Source organism: Pongo abelii, chromosome 4, assembly GCF_028885655.2.
Source record: "Pongo abelii isolate AG06213 chromosome 4, NHGRI_mPonAbe1-v2.0_pri, whole genome shotgun sequence".
Taxonomy (NCBI): Eukaryota; Metazoa; Chordata; class Mammalia; order Primates; family Hominidae; genus Pongo; species Pongo abelii.
In genome coordinates this window covers 89,958,927-89,981,471 of record NC_071989.2, presented here as the reverse complement: position 1 = coordinate 89,981,471, position 22,545 = coordinate 89,958,927, and the positions used below count along the sequence as shown (strand labels likewise).

The following is a 22,545-nucleotide window of genomic DNA, read 5'->3' as shown; positions in this document are numbered from 1 at the left end:
AGTGGTTGAGAGATCCCAAAAATGAGATCTAGTACAGAGATTCTCAACAACATAAAACCAAATAAATGAGAATATTCAGAAAAGGGGCTCAGGCATCAAAATTTTCAAAAGCTTCTCAGGTGATTCTACAGCACATCCATATTCAATTATAAATTGTCAATTTACAATAAAATAAAAACATTAAAATAAAGGACATTCAGGGCTGAGAACCACTGATTTCAATAATAGGGATGAGTGCAGAATAAAAGTGAATAGATAAAACATGAATAAGCACAAAGAGTTTTTGCAATTCCCATATGTTCAGAAGTCCCAGACAGAGTTTCCAGATAACTTCAACAAAGATCAAAAAAGAAAAAAGTTAAAATTTTGTACTACCAAAAAAATTATTTGACATAGAATGGTCAGTTAACAAAGTACAATTGGCATTTCTCAGTGTTGATTTTTCAAAAAAATTCTTCTTTTTCTTACAAAGAAAAAGGAATATTTGAAACCTCAGGCCAATTTTACCCCAAATGATTTATATGTTTTTCTCTGATGTTCACATATCCATTCATTATCCATTACACTAATAACACTGTTACAAATAATATTAACAGCTAATATTTATTATTTACTATGAGCAAAACATTATGCTAAGCAATTTGCAATAACCTCACTTAGTCCACACAACAAACCTTGCTGAATAGTTAATTTTTTTTTTCTTTTAGTCTCACTCTGTGGCGCAGGCTAAAGTGCAGTGGTACAATCATAGCTCACTACAGCCTTGAACTCCTGGGCTCAAACAATACCCACTCCTCAGCCTCTGGAGCAGCTAGGACTACAGGCACACACTGCCATGCCCAGCTAAGTTTTTTTAATTTTTGTAGAGATAAGGTCTCACTAGGTTGCCCAGCTGGTCTCTAATTCCTGGGCTAAAGCGATCCTCTTGCCTAGGCCACCCAAAGAGCTGGGATTACAGGCGTGAGCCACAACACCTAGCATTAGTTACTATTATTAACCACATTTTGCAGAGGAAGAAACTGAGCACAGAGAGATGAAGTAAATTTACCAAAAATATGTCATATCAAAGGAGTAGATTTGGGAAGGAACCCAGGTTTTTATGAGTCCAAAACCTACTATTTTGACGATTAGATCTAACTGACTCACGAAAATTTATTTACACTCCATCATTTTACTAAATAACTATAAAAGAATAAAGAAGCTGTTTTAATTTGAAACAGAGACTGTTTGATGGAAAAAACAAATCTACTTATCAAGTAATGTGGGTTCTTCACGGGAAATAAACATCATATCCAAAGTATCACTATTCTTATAAAAATAATTTGCTGAGAAGGAAAAAGACAAGTTTCACCTCCCCTCATCACCCACAGTGACATAGCAATTTGAATTAGTTCACAATTAGCCCAACTCAGAGTCAGCTGTTATTCACACTTAGTGTAGCAGAAATCCATTTGTAGGCAATGTTAACCAGTTCTTCATCAGTACAAGGTAACTTTCAAATTGAAAAATATACTGAAAGGTAATATTTTGATATTTTGAATATTTGAAATTAAATATAATTGAGGAATTCTTGATTCAAGTTGGTTAATCATTTTTGGGAAAAACTGTCAAACAGCATTGATTTTAAAAGAACCTCGGATAGCACATGTATCCAATATGTCCATAGAGTTGTGCATTTCTTGTGTGATAAATAAAGCTTATGATAAATCAGAATTTTGCCAATGGTCTGCTGTGCAGAACTCCATAAAGACATCCAAACTGATATGCCAGTAAAGATCACATACCCTTTTCCAAGGAGTAAATAGCTATGATAGCAAACAACATAGGCTTACCAGATGAATGAGAACATTTGCAAATAAATGAGTAAAAGTAATAACTTACTTCAAACTCTTCACAGGTCTAGCACCAAATTGTAATCAGTATGTGTATAAGCAATAAAAGCCAAGGGATCTATGTAGTCCAACTTTAGAGTAATATTACATTCAGGAAAAGAAAGTCCAGAAAACAAAAATAACTTTAAAAGTAACTCAAATAATTTACTTGCATTTCTGAAAGACCCCTGATATGGTTTGGCTGTGTCCCCACCCAAATCTCATCTTGAATTCCTGTGCGTTATGGGAGGGACCCAGTGGGAGGTAATTTAATCACGGGGGCAGGTCTTTCCTGTGCTGTTCTCATGATAATGAATAAGTCTCACAAGATTTGATAGTTTTGAAAAGGGGAATTTCCCCATAAAAACTCTCCTTTTTTGTCTGCCGCCACATGAGACATGACTTTCACCCTCCATCATGATTGCAAAGTCTCCCTAGCCATGTGAAACTTAAGTCCAATAAACCTCTATCTTTTTGTAAATTACCCAGACTGGGGTATGTCTTTATCAGCAGCATGAAAACAGACTAATAAAGTAAATTGGTACCAGTAGAGTGGGGCACTGCTGAAAACATACCCAAAAATGTGGAAGCGATTTTGGAACCAGGTAGCAGGTAGCAGTTACAACCGTTTGGAGGGTTCAGCAGAAGACAGGAAAATGTGGGACAGTTTGGAACTCCCTAGAGACTTGTTGAATGGCTTTATCAAAATGCTGATAATGATATGGGCAATGAAATCCAGGCTGAGGTGGTCTCAGATAGAGATGAGGAAATTGTTAGGAACTGGAGCAAAGGTGACTCTTGTTATGTTTTAGCAAAGAGACTGGCGGGATTTTGCCCCTGCCCTAGAGATCTGTGGAAGTTTGAACTTGAGAGAGATGATTTAGGGTATCTGGCAGAAGAAATTTCTAAGCATCAAAGCATTCAAGAGTTACTTGAGTGTGTTAAAGGCATTCAGTTTTATAAGGGAAGTAGAGCATAAAAGCTTGGAAAATTTGCAGGCTGACAATGCAACAGAAAAGAAAATCTCATTTTCTGAGTACAAATTCAAGCCAGCTACGGAAATTTGCATAAGTGACAAGAAGCCAAATGTTAATCCCCAAGAAAATGGAGAAAACATCTCCAAGTCATGTCAGAGGTCTTCATGTCAGCCTCTCTTATCACAGGCCCGGAGGCCTATGAGGAAAAAGTGGTTTCGTGAGCTGGGCCCAGGGTCCCTGTGCTGTGTGCAGCCTAGGGACTTGGTGCCCCGTGTCCCAGCCACTCCAGGCATGGCTGAAAGGGGCCAATGTAGCACTTGGGCCGTGGCTTCAGAGGGTACAAGCCTCAAGCCTTGGCAGCTTCCGTGTGGTGTTGAGCCTGCGAGAGCCCAGAAGTCAAAGAATTGGGGTTTAGGAACCTCCACCTAGATTTCAGAAGATGTATGGAAATGCCTGGATGCCCAGGCAGAAGTTTGCTGCAGGGGCAGGGCCCTCATGGAGAACCTCTGCTAGGGCAGTGTGGAAGGGAAATGTGGGGTCTGAGCCCCCACACTGATTCCCCACTGGGGCACTGCCTAGTGGAGCTGTGAGAAGAGGGCCACCATCCTCCAGACCCCAGAATAGTAGATCCACCAACAGCTTGCACCGTGTGCCTGGGAAAGCCGCAGTCACTCAACGCCAGCCCATGAAAGCAGTCAGGAGGGAGGCTGTACCTTACAAAGGCACAGGCAGAGCTAAGACCGTGGGAACCCAACTCTTGCATCATTGTGACCTGGATGTGAGACCTGGAGTCAAAGGAGATCATTTTGGAGCTTTAAGATTTGACTGCCCTTCTGGATTTCAGACTCGCATGGGGCCTGTAGCCCCTTTGTTTTGGCCAATTTCTCCCATTTGGAACAGCTGTATTTACCCAATGCCTGTACCCCCATTGTATCTTGGAAGTAACTAACTTGATTTTGATTCTACTGGCTCATAGGCGGAAGGGACTTGCCTTGTCTCAGATGAGACTTTGGACTGTGGACTTTTGAGTTAATGCTGAGATGAGTTAAGACTTTGGGGGACTGTTGGGAAGGCATAATTGGGTTTTGAAATGTGAGAACATGAGATTTGGGAGGTGCCAGGGGTGGAATGATATGGTTTGGCTGTGTCTCCAGCCAAATCTCATCTTGAATTCCCACGTGTTATGGGAGGGACCCAGTGGGAGGTAATTGAATCACGAGGGCAGGTCTTTCCTGTGCTGTTCTCATGATAATGAATAATTCTCACAAGATCTAATGGTTTTAGAAAGGGGAATTTCCCTGCACAAACTCTCTTTTCTTATCTGCCACCATGTGAGACGTGCCTTTCACCTTCTACAATGATTGTGAGGTCTCCCTAGCCACATGGAACTGTAAGTCCAATAAACCTCTTTCTTTTTGTAAATTGCCCAGTCTCGGGTATGTCTTTATCAGCAGCATGAAAATGGACAAATATGACCCCATTTATAATAGCAACAACAAATCGTAAATCTTATTTCTTCTCTTTCCCAATTCTTTAGGGCCCAGAACTTCTCCCAGAGACTGATAATCGCTAAATTTTTCAAAACTCTCTATTGAAACACAGCTATAAAGAGTAGGTTGTACTATTGATACACTCTCTCCTTTCTGACCATCCTCTGTGGGAAGAATATACTTCCCCATCCCATTAATATTGGCCTTGACCATGTGACTTGCTTTGACCAGAACAATGAGAGCAGACGTAATGTATCCGACAACCAAGCAGACACTTTAAATGTGCTGGTGTAGTTTGACTTGGTCTCCTGTGCTCCTTCTATCTGCTCTCAGCCATGAAAAGAAAAAGCTCCAAGTAGCCTTGAAATGAGAGACACATAGAACAGACATGAACTTGACCCAGAGCCTGAAATGAAGTCACCAGAGCTGACCACAAACCTATGAATGAAAAATCAATGTCTGGCTATGTAAGATGCTGAGATCTGGTGGTGTTTGTTACACAACGTATCACAACAAAAGCTGATACACAATGCAACTTTTCTCCTTTCCCTGTGCTTCCCCTGTCTCCATCCTCAGCAAGCAAGAACTCCACTTCTTTAGGAAGGTAGAGGAGAGATAACTTGGAATACGCAGTGCAAAATCAACTTGACTGGGAGAAGGAAAGTGTTATTACCTACATAATGATGGGAAAAGTGACATCACGCCATATCAAAGGAGGCAGTCTCTAAGACTGAGAAATAAAATCAGTGCAGCCATCAGTGAGTCCTGAAGTCAGCAAGGAGAGAAGCAGAGGCAGTGTCACCCAAGGTCCAATTGGAGGACTGTAATCATCTCAAATAAAAATATAAGCCACTTTAGCTGACTTACGTGCAAGGAAGAGCGGGCATTTGGGGCCTGGTATGAGAAAGTATGCTGGGGGGAACTTAAGCCAGACAGGCCTGTAATGACTGCCCATACCTACTTGATTGTTCTCCACCCTGGATTGACCCGAGAACCCTGTGGCCTATGATCACGGCCTTAAAAATAATAGTGATATTCTCTCTTGTATGAAACTAAATACATAACTCGGAGCCTTCTCTTTAACTAAGCCAATATATTTGTCACACCAATTGCCTTTGCACTTCCATCCTGCTGTGTGGCAGACCAAGGACTTGGTATTGATGTAGGTTTTCTATCATGAGCAGTCTAGCCCTTGACACATGCAGTTCCTTGGCAAATAGTATTTATGGTTGAAATGTCCTTAACTGAATGACCAGTTGGGATGGTCTTAGAAACGACCAGAAGCTAAGAGCTTCCCTGCCTCCAGACAGATTGAGGATCATAAACCTTGCTCAGAAAAGTAGCCACCTGAAGGCCCACAGCATCATCTCTGATCATGTGTCAGGACCACTCCATTAAGATGAGTTCTGAAAATAGACTGACCCTTTGATTAAATCCAACATTAAGCCTGGATTTTCCTCAGGCTCCTGAAGGTGAGAGTCAATGTAGGCTCAAGGTAAGGAAGCCTTCACTGTCTCAGAAAAGTATAAACTCCTTAAGAGCCTTCTCTTTGCTACTGCTCACCATGCTAATGCCACACACACACAAAAAAAAAACTCAAAGCAATAAAAAAATTAAACCAGCTGCTATTTTTCAAGCACCATGTCTCCCTGCTGCTGCCTAAAGGAGCCCTGTTTAAATGCGTTTTCTTTGTTTTTTTCTTACTCCTTTCTTCTTCAAAAAGCACCTCTTTTTTCTAACAAATTAATAAAGCAAGTCATTTTTCACCCACTTACAGGTACCAAGATAGGAAAATCCATTGTAAAGAGCTGATGAGGCAATTATAAGGGATGAGGGATGAACGCTAATATTTCTGCCCTGCCTGCGTGACTAAGATTTATAACTGTAAACCTGCAAATTTCTGGCTTATGTATGCAAATGTAGGTCCAATTAGTGATTCACCTGCAACTGCTAATTAAAAGGCCTGGGGTGATGGATTGCCGCTAAGCGGGCAGGCAGGGGCCTGGCTGTCCAGCATCATCTATTCCCATACAAAGGATAGCCCAAGGAGAGAATCTCTGAAGATTAGCTCCCTAAAGAACCATCAGAATTTTATATCTACTAATTTGGAAGAAAAAAAAATAAGTCAAAATAAGTCATGTGGGAAAATGTAATTATAATGCAGCTAGAAAATAAAAACAGGCAAATCAAACCAAGCATTGTTGCATCATTAAAGGAGAAAATAACCGTTCTGAGTAATTTTCCCATGGAATTCGGAACAAAAAAAAAAAAAGAATTGGAAAAAGGTTTGGAAGAAACCACATGTGATTCTTTCCCCTCCAATTACAACAAATTTCCATAGTTCTCAACTCAGCAAAATGCCTGAACCAAAGTTTGGCAAATAGCAGAAAATAAAGTTGTTAATAAAATAAAAAATTCAAGTCCAAGCCTTCCAGACAGAGCCAGGTTGAATAGGTTCTTGTATTACTTAAACTAGGCTTGGAGACATTGATTCAATTCCTGACTTCCAGTTTCAGCTAAAACTATCTAATTAAAATTCAAATTAAAAAAAAAAAAAGCCCGCTTTTCACAGCCCACAAGTAGCAGCATCTATAGATCTCCAGTTCCCTCTGATATAAAATGCTAGAATAGAATATCTCTTCCTTTGTCAGCTCCTTGGCTCAGTCACACAGACATAAATTACCAAACCATTGCTGTGGCTACAGTGCTTTATGATCTGCTGTCCCTCAAACCCACACCTCTTCATGACTGTCATGTCTCAACCCAAAGGACAACCACGGCAGCTGCTATTTGGACCAAGAGCCAGGCCTGTGGCCACACAGACCTCGCCTTCAAAGGGCTGCTAAATGCAGGGTCTTGTTGGGTTAGGAATGTTTCTTCCAGGCAGCCCTAGCACGTGTGGGGTATATAAGGGATCTTGCAGAACGGCTTCCCACGCATGGCATCCTGGAGGACCTAATGAGGTGTCACATAAAAAATACTCCTTAATTAAGTGACCTCAGAGGGGGAAACAGCAGGTGGGCAATGTCAGGGTGCTACTGGCAGGAAAATCAAATAGATGTTTATTAGCTTTACCTCATCAGTAAATATCACTGCCTTGGAGAATGAAGAAACACAATAAATAACACTTAGTATGTTGAAACACTGGCCTTTTAGTGCACACAACTACCCCACCCAGTCTTCCATTTGCTCTGCTTTATTTACAGTCCCTTATATTAAACTCATACACTAATTAGTTTTACCCTCATTAATTATTTGTATTTACAGTTAAAATATATCACATCTTCCTAGGTGAAATGTATTTGAGTATTTGCTGAGTCCTACTACGTGCCAGGTGCTTCTTGCTGTATTATCTTCGGAAACCTTTATACTAACCAGGTGAGGCTGTGAGTTGCCCGACATCATTCAGTTATCAGGTAGTAGAGCAGGTATTCAAGCCTCCGTTCCATGGCAGCTGCCACCCACTATTGACAGGACCCACTTTCTCCCCCGTCTTTGTCGTCTACTACTTTTAATTTGAGTGTGTTTCCTATTCTTTTTGGAATAATCTTTTTGTGGCTTTTACCCACTGATCCCTGCTCTCTTCATTCTTCTGTTTTCTAAACTTTTCTCAGTTCTCTGCACTTCTTTCTTTATACTCTTAATTCTTTACCCTTCCCCTTTTCCCTTGATACTGGGCACCTCAAATCCTCACATTAGCAATACATCAAGAAAAGACACAGACTATCCATACCATCTACCCTGACTCCCTCATTTAAAGAAACCAATGACAGGAAAAGTTAGGCAACAAATCCAAGGGCCCACTGATAGTCGGGAGTTGGACTCTGTTAAAACACTTCATTGTGAAGCCATTAGGCTGAGATGGCTCCAGCACCTTGGGTTATATAAGCAAACAGAAACCTAACTCACTGCAAGCAGTAAAACAAAACTTAGACTTAACTAATCAGAAACCGCCAACTCACCTCTAGCTAGGGATTTCCCACTTTAACCAATGAAATATTTTCTTTGTCTTGTTTTCAAAAACACATTACAAAAGTTTATCTTTTCACACCTTCAGGGGAACCCTGAACTGCTTACAGTCTGGTGCTGCCCAATTCATGAACTGCTATCTGTTTAAATAAACTTATTACAATATGAATGTGCCTAATTTTATGTTAATAACAGTATAAAAATTAAACCTTAATTTTCACTTTGGTGCTTTTTCAGGCTCTACAAGTTTCCTCTCATGTTCCTTAACCATAATCACACTAGTACAAGTCCACTTTTCCTCACTGAATAGCTTTCCTGGAGATCTGCACCCCCACCTGGGCTGTCCTGTTCAGCACTTTCAACACGTGTGCATCAGACTTGAGCTCCCTAAGGGCAGAGACCTTGGTTTATTGGCTTTGTGTCTCCAGCACTTGACACTGAGTTGGAGCCTATAAAGGACTGTTGGATGAATAAACGAATGAATGAATGCATGAATGAATGAATGAATGAATGAATGAATGAATACTGTTTCTTCACAGGTCCCAAAACACACCTTCTCCATTTCTACCTACACTGTCTTAAAGTTCTCCCTGCCTTTACCCCACTGGTTTATTCTCCTGGTTTATTCCATTTACATTTCAAAGACAAGCTCAAATCCCTTCTCTTCCATTGAGCATTTGCAAAGCACTCCAGCTTACCTGGATTTTTCTCATCCCTAGTCTCCTGTAGAAATCGTCCATCTAGGCTGGGCATGGTGGCTCCCACCTGTAATTCCAGCACTTTGGGAGGCCGAGGCGGGTGGATCACAAGGTCAGGAGATCGAGACCATCCTGGCTAACATGGTGAAACCCCGTCTCTACTAAAAATACAAAAAATTAGCCAAGGCGTGGTGTCGGGTGCCTGTAGTCCCAGCTACTCGGGAGGCTAAGGCAGGAGAATGGTGTGAACCAGGGAGGTGGAGCTTGCAGTGAGCTGAGCTCGCACCACTGCACTCCAGCCTGGGCGACAGAGTGAGACTCCATCTCAAAAAAAAAAAAAGAAGAAAAGAAGAAAAGAAAAGAAAAGAAACCGTCCATCTAGGCCAGGCAAGGTGGCTCACACCTGTAATCCCAGCCCTTTGGGAGGCTGAGGTGGATGGATCATGAGGTCAAGAGTTCGAGACCAGCCTGACCAACATGGTGAAACCCCGTTTCTACTAAAAGTACAAGAAGAATCACTTGAACCCAGGAGGGGAGGTTGCAGTGAGCCTAGATTGCACCACTGCACTCCAGCCTGGGTGATAGAGCAAGACTTCATCTCAAAAAAAAAAAAAAAAGAAAGTTAGAAAGAAATCATCCATTTATATAGTTCCATTTAAAATTTTAAAATTTAATTATATGCAGTTTGCTTCATTCATGTTAGCCTTATCAAAAGATCTTTTGGAATAAGTACCAATTCTTATATTAAAATAATAATTAGTATTTAGCTAGAGCTTTGTAGCTCACAAAGTACTTTTTTCACACAATATTATCTCCTTTAGTCCTCTCAGCAACCCCACGGGGTAGGTACTGGATGCATCTGCTGTAGTTCCAGGTGTGCTTCTGGTAGTTCTGTGAGCCTCAGAGCCAAGGCTCTTCCTTCACGGTGCTGCCCTGTGCCCTGTGGGGATTACCACTGATACACTTGCCAATGGACAAAAGAATTGATACATACATTCAGCAGCACTTCTCATGTTTTTAACTATTTGTTTTTTGAAATTAATATCCCAACACTTCCCTAATCTACGTTTTTCTATCTTTCATTTAATCTTAATCCTCTATTTCCCCTTTATCCCTGTCGCAATAAATTAGGTGCATAATTAGAAATATGGGTTCCTTTCACTCTGCCTTTAGATCATAAACTCATTGCACAGTTAACATTTTAGGGTGATTAAAGCCGTTGCCACATTATCTACTGTCAAAGAAGATTTAGGGTTTGGTCACAGAGGCTACCTGAGATTATCCCCTTTTATTATACCACTGGGGAAAAGTAAAGATACTGGTGCGTGCTTGTTCTACTTGAAAGACAAGCTAATATGAATCAGGTTGATTGGAACTTATTCCCAGGTGATTATATTTTCTCCTTTTAAAAGAACTTGGGTCACAGAAGTTCCAAAGGAGCCCAAAGGAGGTTCTTGTAAAAGAGCGAAGACCCGTGTCTGTTGGCCTCTACTCAGAATCAATGCCCAACAATGATCCTGAATTTAAGGAGCTCTCCACTTGGGCTAAGTGAACACTAACACTTTCATTCTGCCAGTGGATTTTGTTGCTTTGGGTAACAACTTTGCATTTCAAAATTCTTTCCCCTTGGTTTCACCAAGTATATTCTCTTACAAAAATTTGTGATCTAATTGCACTTTTTATAACATGAACTTACATGCATATTGTAATATGCAGTTACCATGCTTGGTCTAGGGACAAGTTAGGGGCAGCCTGAGAGAACAAACGTTATATAAGAATTAAGGTATTTTTAAATGAAATCCTGAAACTATTCCATATGATACCACAGATACATATCATTGTACATTTGTCAAAACTCATAGATTGTATGACACCCAAAGTGAACCCTAGTCTAAACATGGACTTTGGGTGATTATGGTGCATCGATGTAGGTTCATCAATTATAAGAAATGTACCATTCTAATGGGCGATGTTAATAATGACAGAAGCTATGCATGTGGGGGGGGCAGGGATATATAGGATGCCTCCCAATTTTGCTATGAACCTAAAACTGCTCTAAAAAAGTCTTTTTAGAGAAGTCTATTTTAAAAAATAAGTTCAACTTCTGCTAATATACACAAATACATGCACATGTTCAATACTATTCTTTGTTTGATAAGTCAGAAATATTCATATACCTTGATTGCAAATTGTTTTTACTTTCACATGATGACATTTCAGTGAAAAAGAAACAATGAAAAGTGGATTCCAGTAAAGAGGCCAAGAAACCCACCGAAAGAATTAAGTCTGATTCCCAATAACTGTGGAAAAACCTCAACAGAAATTCAGCCAGCTTATGGTCAATTTTAAACTTAAATTCATCTTCAAGATTTACTAGCTAGAAGAGATGAGTTGTAGGAATCGATGCTTGCACAGCCTTTTCCAATCTTCACTCATAACCATCCCTTAGGAAAGAATGCTTTCTTTTATTTTCTGCCTTTTATCCACAACCTGTCAACAACCTCTTCCATGCAACTGGCAAGTGAAAACCCTCTGTCAATAAACAGCTCATGCACTTGTCTATAGCATCGGGGAGCTTCTTTCTCAGATTCCCCACATGAACAAAGGGGATAGGGCTCTTTCTTGGGCAGTTCCAATAAAGTCACTTCAGCCACTTTATTAGAAACTAGCTAGACAAGGCTAGGTGCGGCGGCTAATGCCTGTAATCCCAGCATTTTGGGAGGCCGAGGCAGGTGGATCACGAGGTCAAGAGATCGAGACCATCCTGGCCAACATGGTAAAACCCCGTCTCTACTAAAAATACAAAAAAATTAGCTGGGTTGGTGGCACGAGCCTGTAGTGTCAGCTACTCAGGAGGCTGAGGCAGGAGAATCGCTTGAACCTGGGAGGCAGAGGTTGCAGTGAGCTGAGATCGTGCCACTGCACTCCAGCCTGGTGACAGAATGAGACTCTGTCTTAAAAAAAAAAAAAAAGAAAGAAAGAAAGGAAGAAACTAGCTAGACAATTAACTAGACAGAGCTGTTTCTCTGCTGCTGTGTCTACTCTTGCCTCAGCACCGGCTTTCTGAAGCTCCCAATGTTCTAATTTTTCAAGTCATTTGTCTACTTCCAAATGTCCTTGGTAGAAGGTTCTAGTGATAAATATATTATGACTGAACCAAGCTTTCCCTAGTTTATTAATTCAGATGAATTAATTGATTTTTCAAACATGTGCTTCCTGAGGCCCATAACAACTTCTTTCAACTCCAGATTGTCAAGCACTCACATGTGTGTTATCCTTGGAATTGCAACCAGTAAGAGGGAAAGTAGAATGGCCAGAAAGCAGAGAAGGAAACCTGTTATTCTTAGAAAAATGTCAGAAGCCATCTCTTATCTCAAATCAACAAAGACTGTGAAAGGAAAGAGAAAAAGAAAAATGAATATTGTATATAGGCATAATCCATCACTGTAAGTACATGTCACAAGAAGGTCCAAGCTTGCTTCTGTTTTCTAATAACATTTCTTTGCCCATCAAATAAGAATTAAGATTCTTATCTTGTTATGGTGGCAACAAGCCTTGCTTTAGGATGGAATATCATTTAGAATTTGTACTCAGAAATTGTCTTGACATTTTTCTCTTGTCTACCTGAAGAGAGAAAGCCCAGGGGAAAAAGAAGTATTCAGAGAGCAAAGACGTATTGAATTCCTTTTATAGGAAATTTGTAACTCTTCTTTTCATCACTGGTTCTTCATATTAGGAAGAGCTGGAGATAATAATTGTGAGGTTAATCAGAATACAGGTCTCATGTAATGCATTTCATATATCTTCTAATGATTCCTAGTAGATCCTAATAGGTTAGGGAAAGTGGTCCATTAGCTGCTGTGTCTTCCATCTACCAAATCCTTTCCCACAGTCCTTGGTAAATTCCCCAAATCTGCCTCTTTTTTTTTCTTTCTTTCTTTTTTGTGAGACAGAGCCTTGCTCTATCACCCAGGCAGGAGTGCAGTGGCACAATCATGGCTCACTGCAGCCTCGACTTCTCGAGCTCAAGCGTATTCCTTCTACCTCAGCATCCCGAGTAGCTGGGACTATAGGCACACGCCACCACACCCAGCTAATTTTTGCATTTTTATTTGTTTGTTTGTTTTTGGTTTTTGTTTGGTTTGGTTTTTTGAGATGGAGTCTCGCACTGTCACCCAGGTTGGAGTGCAGTGGCACAGTCTCGGCTCACTGCAACCTCCGCCTCTCGGGTTCAAGCGTTTCTCCTGCCTCAGCCTCCTGAGCAGCTGGGACTACATACACGTGCCACCAAGCCAAGCTGATTCTCGTGGTTTTAGTGGAGACGAGGTTTCACCATATTTGCCAGGCTGGTCTTGAACTCCTGACTTCATGATCCACCCGCCTTGGCCTCCCAAAGTGCTGGGATTACAGGCATGAGCCACCGCGCCCGGCCAATTTTTGTATTTTTAGTAAGACAGGGTTTCACCATGTTGCCCAGGCTGGTCTCAAACTCCTGGCTCAAGCAACTGTCCGCCTCGGCCTCCCAAAGTCCAGGGATTACAGGCGTAAGCTACCACACCCAGCCTCTGGCTTTTTTCCAGCCACAATCAACTTGTATCCAATTAACTAAGTCTCCAAAACTTCCCATGCTCCCAAGAGGAAGTGAGTAGAGATATAAATGAAACAAGATTGGCTATAAGTTAATAATTTTGGAATCTGAGGAGTGAGGGTTTATTATACTCTTCATTAGCTGTAGATATATTTTTATGTATATTTGAAATTTTCCTTAATAAATATTTTACAATAAAAAGTCTAGCTATCAATCATCTCAGTCAAGTGCAGTTTTAAATAATAAATTCTGAGAAAAAAAATCTTCAAAAAAATACTATAGCATCAATGCTACTCTAAATTCTGTCCTTAGGCAATATAAGCCCTTTCTTGCCCCTTACTGCAGGTAATTCCCATGACACACCCTTTCCTCACCTTCTCTCTGCCCTTCTCTTGCACTTATAAAATATAATCAGTCATTTTGACTGGAGTGTGGTGGACTCTTGGTTCTATGATTCTCAATAGTATACACATCTCCTCTTCCAGCTAGGAAAGGCAACCCCTAAAGGAATGGCTTTGCCAACTGACAAATTAGTTGGGGAGATCATTTGTGGGCAAATCCTCTGTAACTCCAATGTAGTAGATGCTGTTGGTGCCCTCCTCCGATCCCCTTCACCAGCTAGGACATCAGCCTCTCGCTGCAGAGAAGGTTGGCCAGGGCCGTGCTGGTAAACGTTTAACATCTGGCTGCCTGTGGAGTGGAAGGCCTGGGATTTGTAGCTTTTGTTGATTTTCATGACGTAATGCTTCCGTCATGGCCGACTGCAAGCTGTCAGGGTGAAGTCACAGAAAGGGCATTTGGGAAGTGATGTGCACACAGCACTTGTGAGCTGTGATGAGCTGACTCTAGCACACCATGACTGCATACAGCTTATAGCTGTTCCTTTCTCTGGGGAATTGCCTCCTGACTGAAGACTGTCGCCTTTCAGCCTTCACCCATGGATACCTGTAAATAATGACCAACTGATATGGGTGTACAAAATTCCAGCCCCCTTGCCTCAAGGTGGGTCAATTCTGTGGTGTGAATTATTCATCAGAACCCGCCCACATGCACACAATGAATCAGATCACAGTCCTTGAGAAGACAACATTGTACAGCTCTTTGCCCTTTCCTCTCCTGCATCTCTCTCTTATTAGTAGGTTTTTCCCCCTAAAGAATATGCCATGCCCTCAGGGAATTGCATGCAGCTGAATGCTTGCCTCAGGCTCTGCTTCAAGGGAACCCACCTGAGACACATTCAAAACGTACCCCAAGGGGTAAGCTTTCCTAAAATTTCCCTCAAATACACTCCAAATAATACAAAGAGACAATTCTAATCTTAGGAGATACAAAAGTATAGCCCAAAGCATCCAATTACAGATCCCACATTTTTAAAGTCTTTTTTCACAGTAAAAATGCATGCAAAATTTTAACCTATGTTCCATAATATCTCTATTTAACACTAAAAATGTCATATTTTTCTCCAGAATTCTTGTGTAGAGTCAATGTTCCAAGATGCTAGACTATATATGTCCCATGGCTGTTCCAACTAAGAAGGTAAGCATGCCCCAGTCAGAAAAGCCTGAATAATCTTGAAAGCCACTCAAAGCCTGAGTGCTCAGCTTTCAACTCGACAATGAGCAGTGTGCATTGCCAATCCTCAGAGACTGTCTCTTCAGCACTAGAAGGTCAGAGCAGACCTACTCCAAACACAGTATTAGTATATCCCAGTTTCTCCTTTAATCAGGAAGGAAGGAAGGGAGGGAGAGTAAAAAAAGAAAGGAATTCAACCACTGAGAGTTAGACTTCAAAATGATCTTCATGTATTCTTTCGTATCTTCCTTTTATAGATGAGAAAACTAAGATTTGGAGCACAAAGTAATTTGCTGAAAGTCAAAAAAGCAGTTAATGCTGGAACCAAGAGCCCCACAGCTCTGGATTTTCAGGCAGGTTTCTCTGCTTGCCCATGTTGCCTGCCCAGCTTCTGAGGACAACGTTGACTGTCCTGTGAACTGGGGTCACTCAGTCAAATGCCTCTGCTGATACCCCAAGGTTGAACGGCAGTTTATTTAGCATGGCAGCTTTCAGACTCCAAGTGTTTCTGAGTGTGTGTTAGAAACCACCACTTCATCCAAAACTGGCCGAAGTGGAGAATTGTTTTGTACTTCCCAGCTGTATTTCCTTGAAAATAGACGGTCTGAGAATGCCCTCTGGTGCCTTCCTACTGTGTCTTCAAGCACTTTAGAGGCAGGAGGTGGCTGTGGGAAAGGATGAAGAAAAGCTAGGCTCCTGGAAATGGTTTTTTCTCTCAAAAAATGTGGCGTGGGTGTACTGTCAGCAAACCGTGGCAGGATTCGACCAGGAAGTTGGATAAAAACATAATGTGTGGTTATGCTGCCTCTGTTGCATTTGCCTTTTTTTCTCTAACAATGAATATAATTCTTTTTAATTGCACAATTATTTAAATACTTATTCAAGTCATATTATATTAATACAAGGCATAGAAACAATAACAAATTCGTAGGCATAAAAATCTCTGACACAATTTTAATTTAGGCATATCCTTTTCTGGTTTTCTGCATAATATGATTACCATTTCCCAAGAACATGAGCAAAAGCACACTTCCTGGGTCCTCAGAATGGAACGCACCTTCTCAAGTACACTGCCACTTTATTTTTAATGACATGTATTTGAGAAAAAGAAGATTGACACTTCTTCCCCGAGATGCTCGCCTCAAGAAGTTGAAAGGAGCACTGAGTAGAACAAAGGGGGAAAAAGCAATTAAAGGCTCTCTAGGGCTATGACCTAGATACATTTGTCCTTTTTGATCCTTACATTGATCAGAAATATGAAATATAAGATTTGGGAAGGAGAGTATCTACTTTAGCCCTCCCTCACATCAGGACTGGTCATAGCAATACCTGTCATTTATTGAATATTAACTCAATGCCAGGTAATATAAGCATTTCACATGAATTATTTAATTTAAATCCTCACAACCACCTCAGGAGATAGGTGCTATTATTTTCTGCATTGTGTAGATTAGAAACTTGAGTCATGGAAATATTAAATGCATTGCCCAAGGTCACTCAGCCACTAGCAAAGCCAGAACTCAAGCATCAATCTGCTCGGCTCCCAAGCCCATGCTTTTAGCCCTCCGGATATATGAGGTCCACAACTTTCCTAAACAGCCTTCCTGTTCCCTCTCCTTAAATTCATCCAAACAATGAGCAAATCATTCTATTATCTAATAGCTCTCATTGCTTAAATCACTCCTGTTAGCCCATATTTGGTAGCGGAGGGATGCAGCAGTTTGCTCCCTGTTCTACTTGACCTTCCTTTAAATATTTGAAACCAGATATCAGGTCACTAATCCACTTTCCCAGCTTGCTCTTGTCTAGCTAAACTGTCCCAAGGTCCTTCAACTGTTCCTTGTTTAAGTCGCTTTTCAGGCCTTTCACTACCCGGGTTCACTCCAGCTGTGTAGCAACTCTCCCCACAAAATGGAAATGCGATAGCTGGTACTGAACAACTCCCTAAATGTAGTCTGACTATAGCAGGGCATAGTGAGACTACAGCCTCCTTATTACCAAAATCATTTCTAATTAAAAGGCATCCCTAATTCTTACAGCAGTTGCATCACATTGGTCATTCGTGTGGTGCCCACAGCCAACAAAAACCCTCAGCGTTTCTCCCACAGAAAGTAAGATCTTCCCCCAGCACAAATGCACACTAAAGTTCTGAACTAAAATGAAGGTTTTATTTACTTTAAACTTCATATTCTTATTTGTTCTGGTTTCTAAATTTTTCCTCACTATTGAGATCATCCAAACCTCAGGTCAAGATGGCCAAAAAGGTGAGGTCCACAGACGGCCCTGAAGCCTCCCTCCCAAATGGCACCACCTGGAATTCAGTGCCTTTCACATATCCCTGTCCAACTGGCCACGAAGCCTCCTAGCTTCACTGTCACTCTGCTCATGTACCTTCATCTTTCCCACAAGGACGTCATAAGAGACTCTATCAAACGTCTTCCTGAAATCCAGACACATTTTGTCTGTGGAATTTCCCCTCCCCACCAGTCTCCCTATTCTATCAAAAAAGGAAGCAAAGTTCGTTGGGCATATCTTGTTTTTAAGCAAACCCACATTTCGCGAATCCATATTTATACATACCACCAGGCTCAACGGGATGTTTATTTCAGAAAATGAAAGTTCTTCCAAGAAACCTAATTTTAAATAGAATAGAGAAATAACATTTTAGCTACATTTTTTCTCTTGTAAAAGCACTGGAAAAAACATATATTTTCAGGTCCATCAATACCACCATGGGGCTCAGCATTTATGATAGTATTTAAGTGATAGATGCCACTTAAATACTAAATTTCCAAAATATAATTAAACTTTGACCACAACTGCATTAATCAGGATTGGAACTTTACCTGCATCATACTTTAACCAGAGAAGTAAATCTTACCAAGGCAATTTGATATCTGGATTGAGTTCTGTATTCAGAATACATTAAATTCCACCTTCTAAAACTTTCTGGACAATGACCAGAATGTCTGCCATTCTGGACAATGAAAATTGAGCTGCCATTGAAAGACTTCGATATCATAGACAAAGATCCCATTGCGTAAGCATACTATACATACTAATACCAAGAAAAAAAAAAGATGAGGACATTTTTTAAAGATATTATTTATCGAAAGTAGTGTACCATATATTTAGAATATGTCAGGATGTTCTGAGAGTTTAACAAATGTGAACTCACTTAATCCCTGAAACAACCCTTAGTGATAGTCACTTTTATTTTCTTCATTTTTAACAGAAGGGAAAATGAAGGCACAGACAGGTTAAATGACTTGCTCAAAGACACACAGCTAGGAAGTGGCATGCAGCCTCAACAGTGAAAATTAAAAGTGTTATGCTTAAAACTTGAACAAAAAAATTCATAGAGACTTTCCATTCTGTCGCTGGGCATTCTCAAAAATGTCTGAAATACTTTTACATTTCTCCTCACTTCAATTGGCAGTGTTATGTGTTTCTTCATGAAAGAATAAGTTTAAAAGGTAAGAGAATAAGATAAATACATTCTGCAATGTTAAAGGTCACACATGGCTGGCTTGAGTTTACCATTCTTGGGTCCTTGAGTTCAATTCACTGACTTCAATTCCTGATCCTCGTGGTAGCTCCAATGTCTACTATTCTGCTGGGCTGGTGCTTGGTAGGTACTAAATAAATCTTTATTGAATTCAATTAAATTAATTTGTTACTGAGGCATTTCAGGCTGTGCCATATAAAGATATTAATGATAGCCCTAACATTTACCTCAAAATACTTTCCAAGTCTTGTTAGCTTACCCACTCATTTACAAAAGATTTATACTCACACTTCTATGAGTAGGATTTACGATACTTAGCTCCATGAATTAGATTATACTTTTAAGAATTTTAAGAGTTAACAGTCACAAACCCCAATAGAATATTCTAATATGGCCATATTTTACACAAATTCGAAATAGTGTAACATGAAAAATTCATATAGTCTCTTCACACTCAAAATGTGAAGTAATATAAGTGCCTCAAATTTAAATTCTTTCTGAGGATCAAAGAATTTTAAGGGTGGCAGGCCAAATGAACAGTAAAACTGAGTTCAGGATATGGCCTGAATTATTCAAGTTTGGAATTAAGCAGTCTTTAAGGCCACATCCTTCTCATAAATGCCACCAGCCCCAACACATCACCAAGGGACAACACAAAGGAAGCACTGCTGTATAACAACTTGGTGGCTGAAGTCTTGGAGGCCAAACAGGCTCAGAAGCTTCAAGCCAAAGCAGCTGTCCTCAGCCTCTCAAAAATCTATGCGATTACAGAGACAAATGCTGAGACACCCAACAGGAAGATGAAAATTAAACTGAAGAGACCCATGACCAAATTGCACCCACGCATCCAAATGTTGGTGGTGCTAGCCCTGAAACAGTGGGCTCCCAGGACTCAGAGAACAAGTTATCCATCTCCCCTCTCAAACTCTCTAGCCCTTATAGAACCATAGGCTCTCAGACTTCACCTGGATGAGAAACCACAGCTCTCCCAAAGCCTCATCATTTCAGGGTGAGAGATGCTGACAGATAAACAAATTATCAAATGACAAAGTGAGTTTAGCCTTTGTGCATTGGAAGCAATGGCTGGAAATGTTCATTACCAATTCCACAAAGACAGGCAAACATTCACACTCAGAGAGAGAGACAGAGAGAGGGATAGAGAAAGAGTGAGACAGAGAGAGAATGAGTAAGAGTCTATGGTTTCCCTTTCTCCACTGTATGCCCAGTGAAATTGTCCCTGGTATTTAAGAAAGCAAGGACAGAATGAAAACCTAAGAAAAAAAAAGGAATTGAGGTAAAGACCGGAGTGACAATGAAAGTAATGAAGGTGGAAGTCTTTTACAAGCACTTGTGAATCTGAAGCAAGAAGTAGCTGCTTTTCTTGGGTTTTATCCTTCCAGTGGCCTTCCTAATAGGGAAAAGCTATAAGCTGGTCACTTTTGGTGCCTGTATCAACCTTGTAAGACACACTAAATTCTCTCTGTAATGCATAACTGTCAGCCTCTCTCACTCATCTGGAGTGATTTTTCCAATTAAGCATGACAGGCATTTCACTCAAGCCCCCTATTCTAACTCGGGGGCTGGGTCCTGAAGAATGAGACTTCAGTGGCTGCTGACGCTTCTTTTGTCACACAAGCCTCTCTAGACAAACAATATTGACTACAAATTTGTCAGGACTTTCTATGGCCATCAATCATGCCTGCCCTTTTGCCTACTTGTGCACTCCTGTATTTCCCCTCAATCCCATGCTTAAAACAAGACAAAATTAAACTCAAAAGTGCAACCCTCAAAGTTAGAATCAGCATAAATCCTGGAGTATCTGCAATTTGAATATTCATTTGGCACAACTAATGTACTCCTTACTCCAGAAATTAAAAGCTTTAAAATGATGTACTGCCTCAGAGAAATGGGCACCAAGAGTTTCATGTCAGAATGCTTTGCTGTTTGTTGTTTTTTGTGCTTGTGTGTGTGTGTGTATGTGTGTGTATTCATTCTTACATGGGTTCTCAGAAAGTACAGGCAGACAAAGGTCCAACTCACAGGTCTCAAACTCCAATGGCTTCAAGGCTCATAGAGCAGAGATGCGGGCAGAGTTAAAAGCATTTGCTGTTGTAGAAATCGTTATGTATTATTAAGAAATAGGGGTGTAGAATGTCTTTTTCTTTTGGCAGAAGCCGAGGCCCTGAATCCTGCCTGTATGAATGACATGTAAGCTGTGGGCCTGTGATTCTTTTTTCTGTTCTTTTTTCTTCAGTTTGGCTTCATCTCAAGAAAAAAAAAAAAAAAAGTACACATCTTCCCATACGAGAGAAAGGATGACTTACAGTACTGAGCGTGTGTATGTGTGTGTGTGTGTGTGTGTGTGTGTGTTGCCCTGAAGTAATGCCAGCATCCAGAACTGCAACCTTACCTTTTTAATCCTTAAGAACCAGAGACATAGTTGCTCCTGCTCAGCAAAGGCTACAGCCAGTTCCAAGAGCTCCATTAGGACTTGCGTTAGGACCAGGCCACCACCACAGTGAGCTCCAAGGTGGGCTGGTCCACGTCTTGTGATCAAAATGACTGATACTAGCACCAGAGTGTCCATCATTATAGTTTCTTCTTTTGCTTCTTGAATGAGAAGGAATGGGGATTTTCAATTAAAGTTTTAAAATATCTTCTTTCTTCAAGGTCTTATCAGCCAACTTGTCAATTGTCTTTCAGCTCAGAGGACAGAAATTCACGGAAATAGGATGTAGGCATCCCTTTTATTTGTCTCCTCCTGCACCTCTGCCACTTGCAGGCACAAACTGTCCTCAAATGGTGAAAGATCAGCTGTTTCCCAGCATCTTTGGGAGGTGCATATACTATTGCAATGCTGTGTTTGCAAGTTCATTATAATAAAAGAGAAATTCAAAATGAGTACATGTAAAGCAGAAATTTCAGAGCCCCTCAGTTAACACGGTCATTAATTTACCCTTCTTCTTTTTCTTGATTTATGAAACTACTAGTTGCAAACTGATGTCGATTCAGAGCAGAAACCAGGGTGGACAATGGATCTCAGCATCTGACTCTTTTGGAGCAGCTGTCTGAACCACAAGGAAAAATGATCAGGCCTGAAGCCAGTGGGAGAATCATAACAGACAATACAACCCATTTGTTTAATGAAGAAAGAGTTAGGCAACCTACTAGAAACCACAGGCCTGATCTACATTTTTTAAACTTACGACCATGTCTAGAAAAGTTACTTAACCCTTCTGTGCTCCATTCTTCCAAAGCTCGGAGCTCCATGAGACTTACCCAGAGCTCCCATGTGACTATATGCCTGCCCCACCTCTCCACATCTGCACAACTATCAAATAACCAGCAAGGAAAGCTTTATTTTAAAAATGAAGATTCCTTGCCTTCACCCCAGGTCACATCCAGGCCTATGAAATGGGAAATCTGCCTGATGGGGCATTTTTACCAGGAGAATCTAAATGAGCAACCAAATTTAGAAATCACTAGGCTGGAGCAGAAAGAGCAAACACACAATCCAAGAACCACTTCCCCTACGCCTTTGTCCATGACAGACATTAATAATCAACATGAGCACTCTTTCCCTCAGAACCCAGCCAAAGCTCAGGAGGTCCAGGCAGCCACTCCCAGTCAATGAGAGTGGCTGGCTCACAAATTGAAACCTTTCTGCCATCCCTGAGTGAGAACCCAGCAGTCCACCAGTACTGTGTGTTCAGTCGCACCTTTTACCCAGCATCTAGAACAGCTCAACGTATAATCCTTTTAGGTTTACAAAATCTTTTCAAACACCTGATCTTCTTTGAGCATCCCAGAAACCTTGTGAAGTTAAAAGGGTATGTATTATTATAGCCACTTGACTGATTAAGAAACTGGGG

The 22,545-nt window shown here is 40.8% G+C and overlaps 1 long non-coding RNA gene across 1 annotated transcript in view; it reads right to left on the bottom strand.

The window, feature by feature from the left end:
- LOC129059446 (uncharacterized) overlaps positions 1–22,545 on the bottom strand; it is a 40,490-nt gene that overhangs the window by 4,398 nt on the left and 13,547 nt on the right. Inside the window, exons 2-3 of the long non-coding RNA XR_008525348.2 lie at positions 21,084–21,741; positions 17,746–17,798 (exon numbers count right to left, since the gene is read on the bottom strand). This is a non-coding gene — a long non-coding RNA (uncharacterized LOC129059446). The remainder of the gene's footprint in view (positions 1–17,745; positions 17,799–21,083; positions 21,742–22,545) is intronic.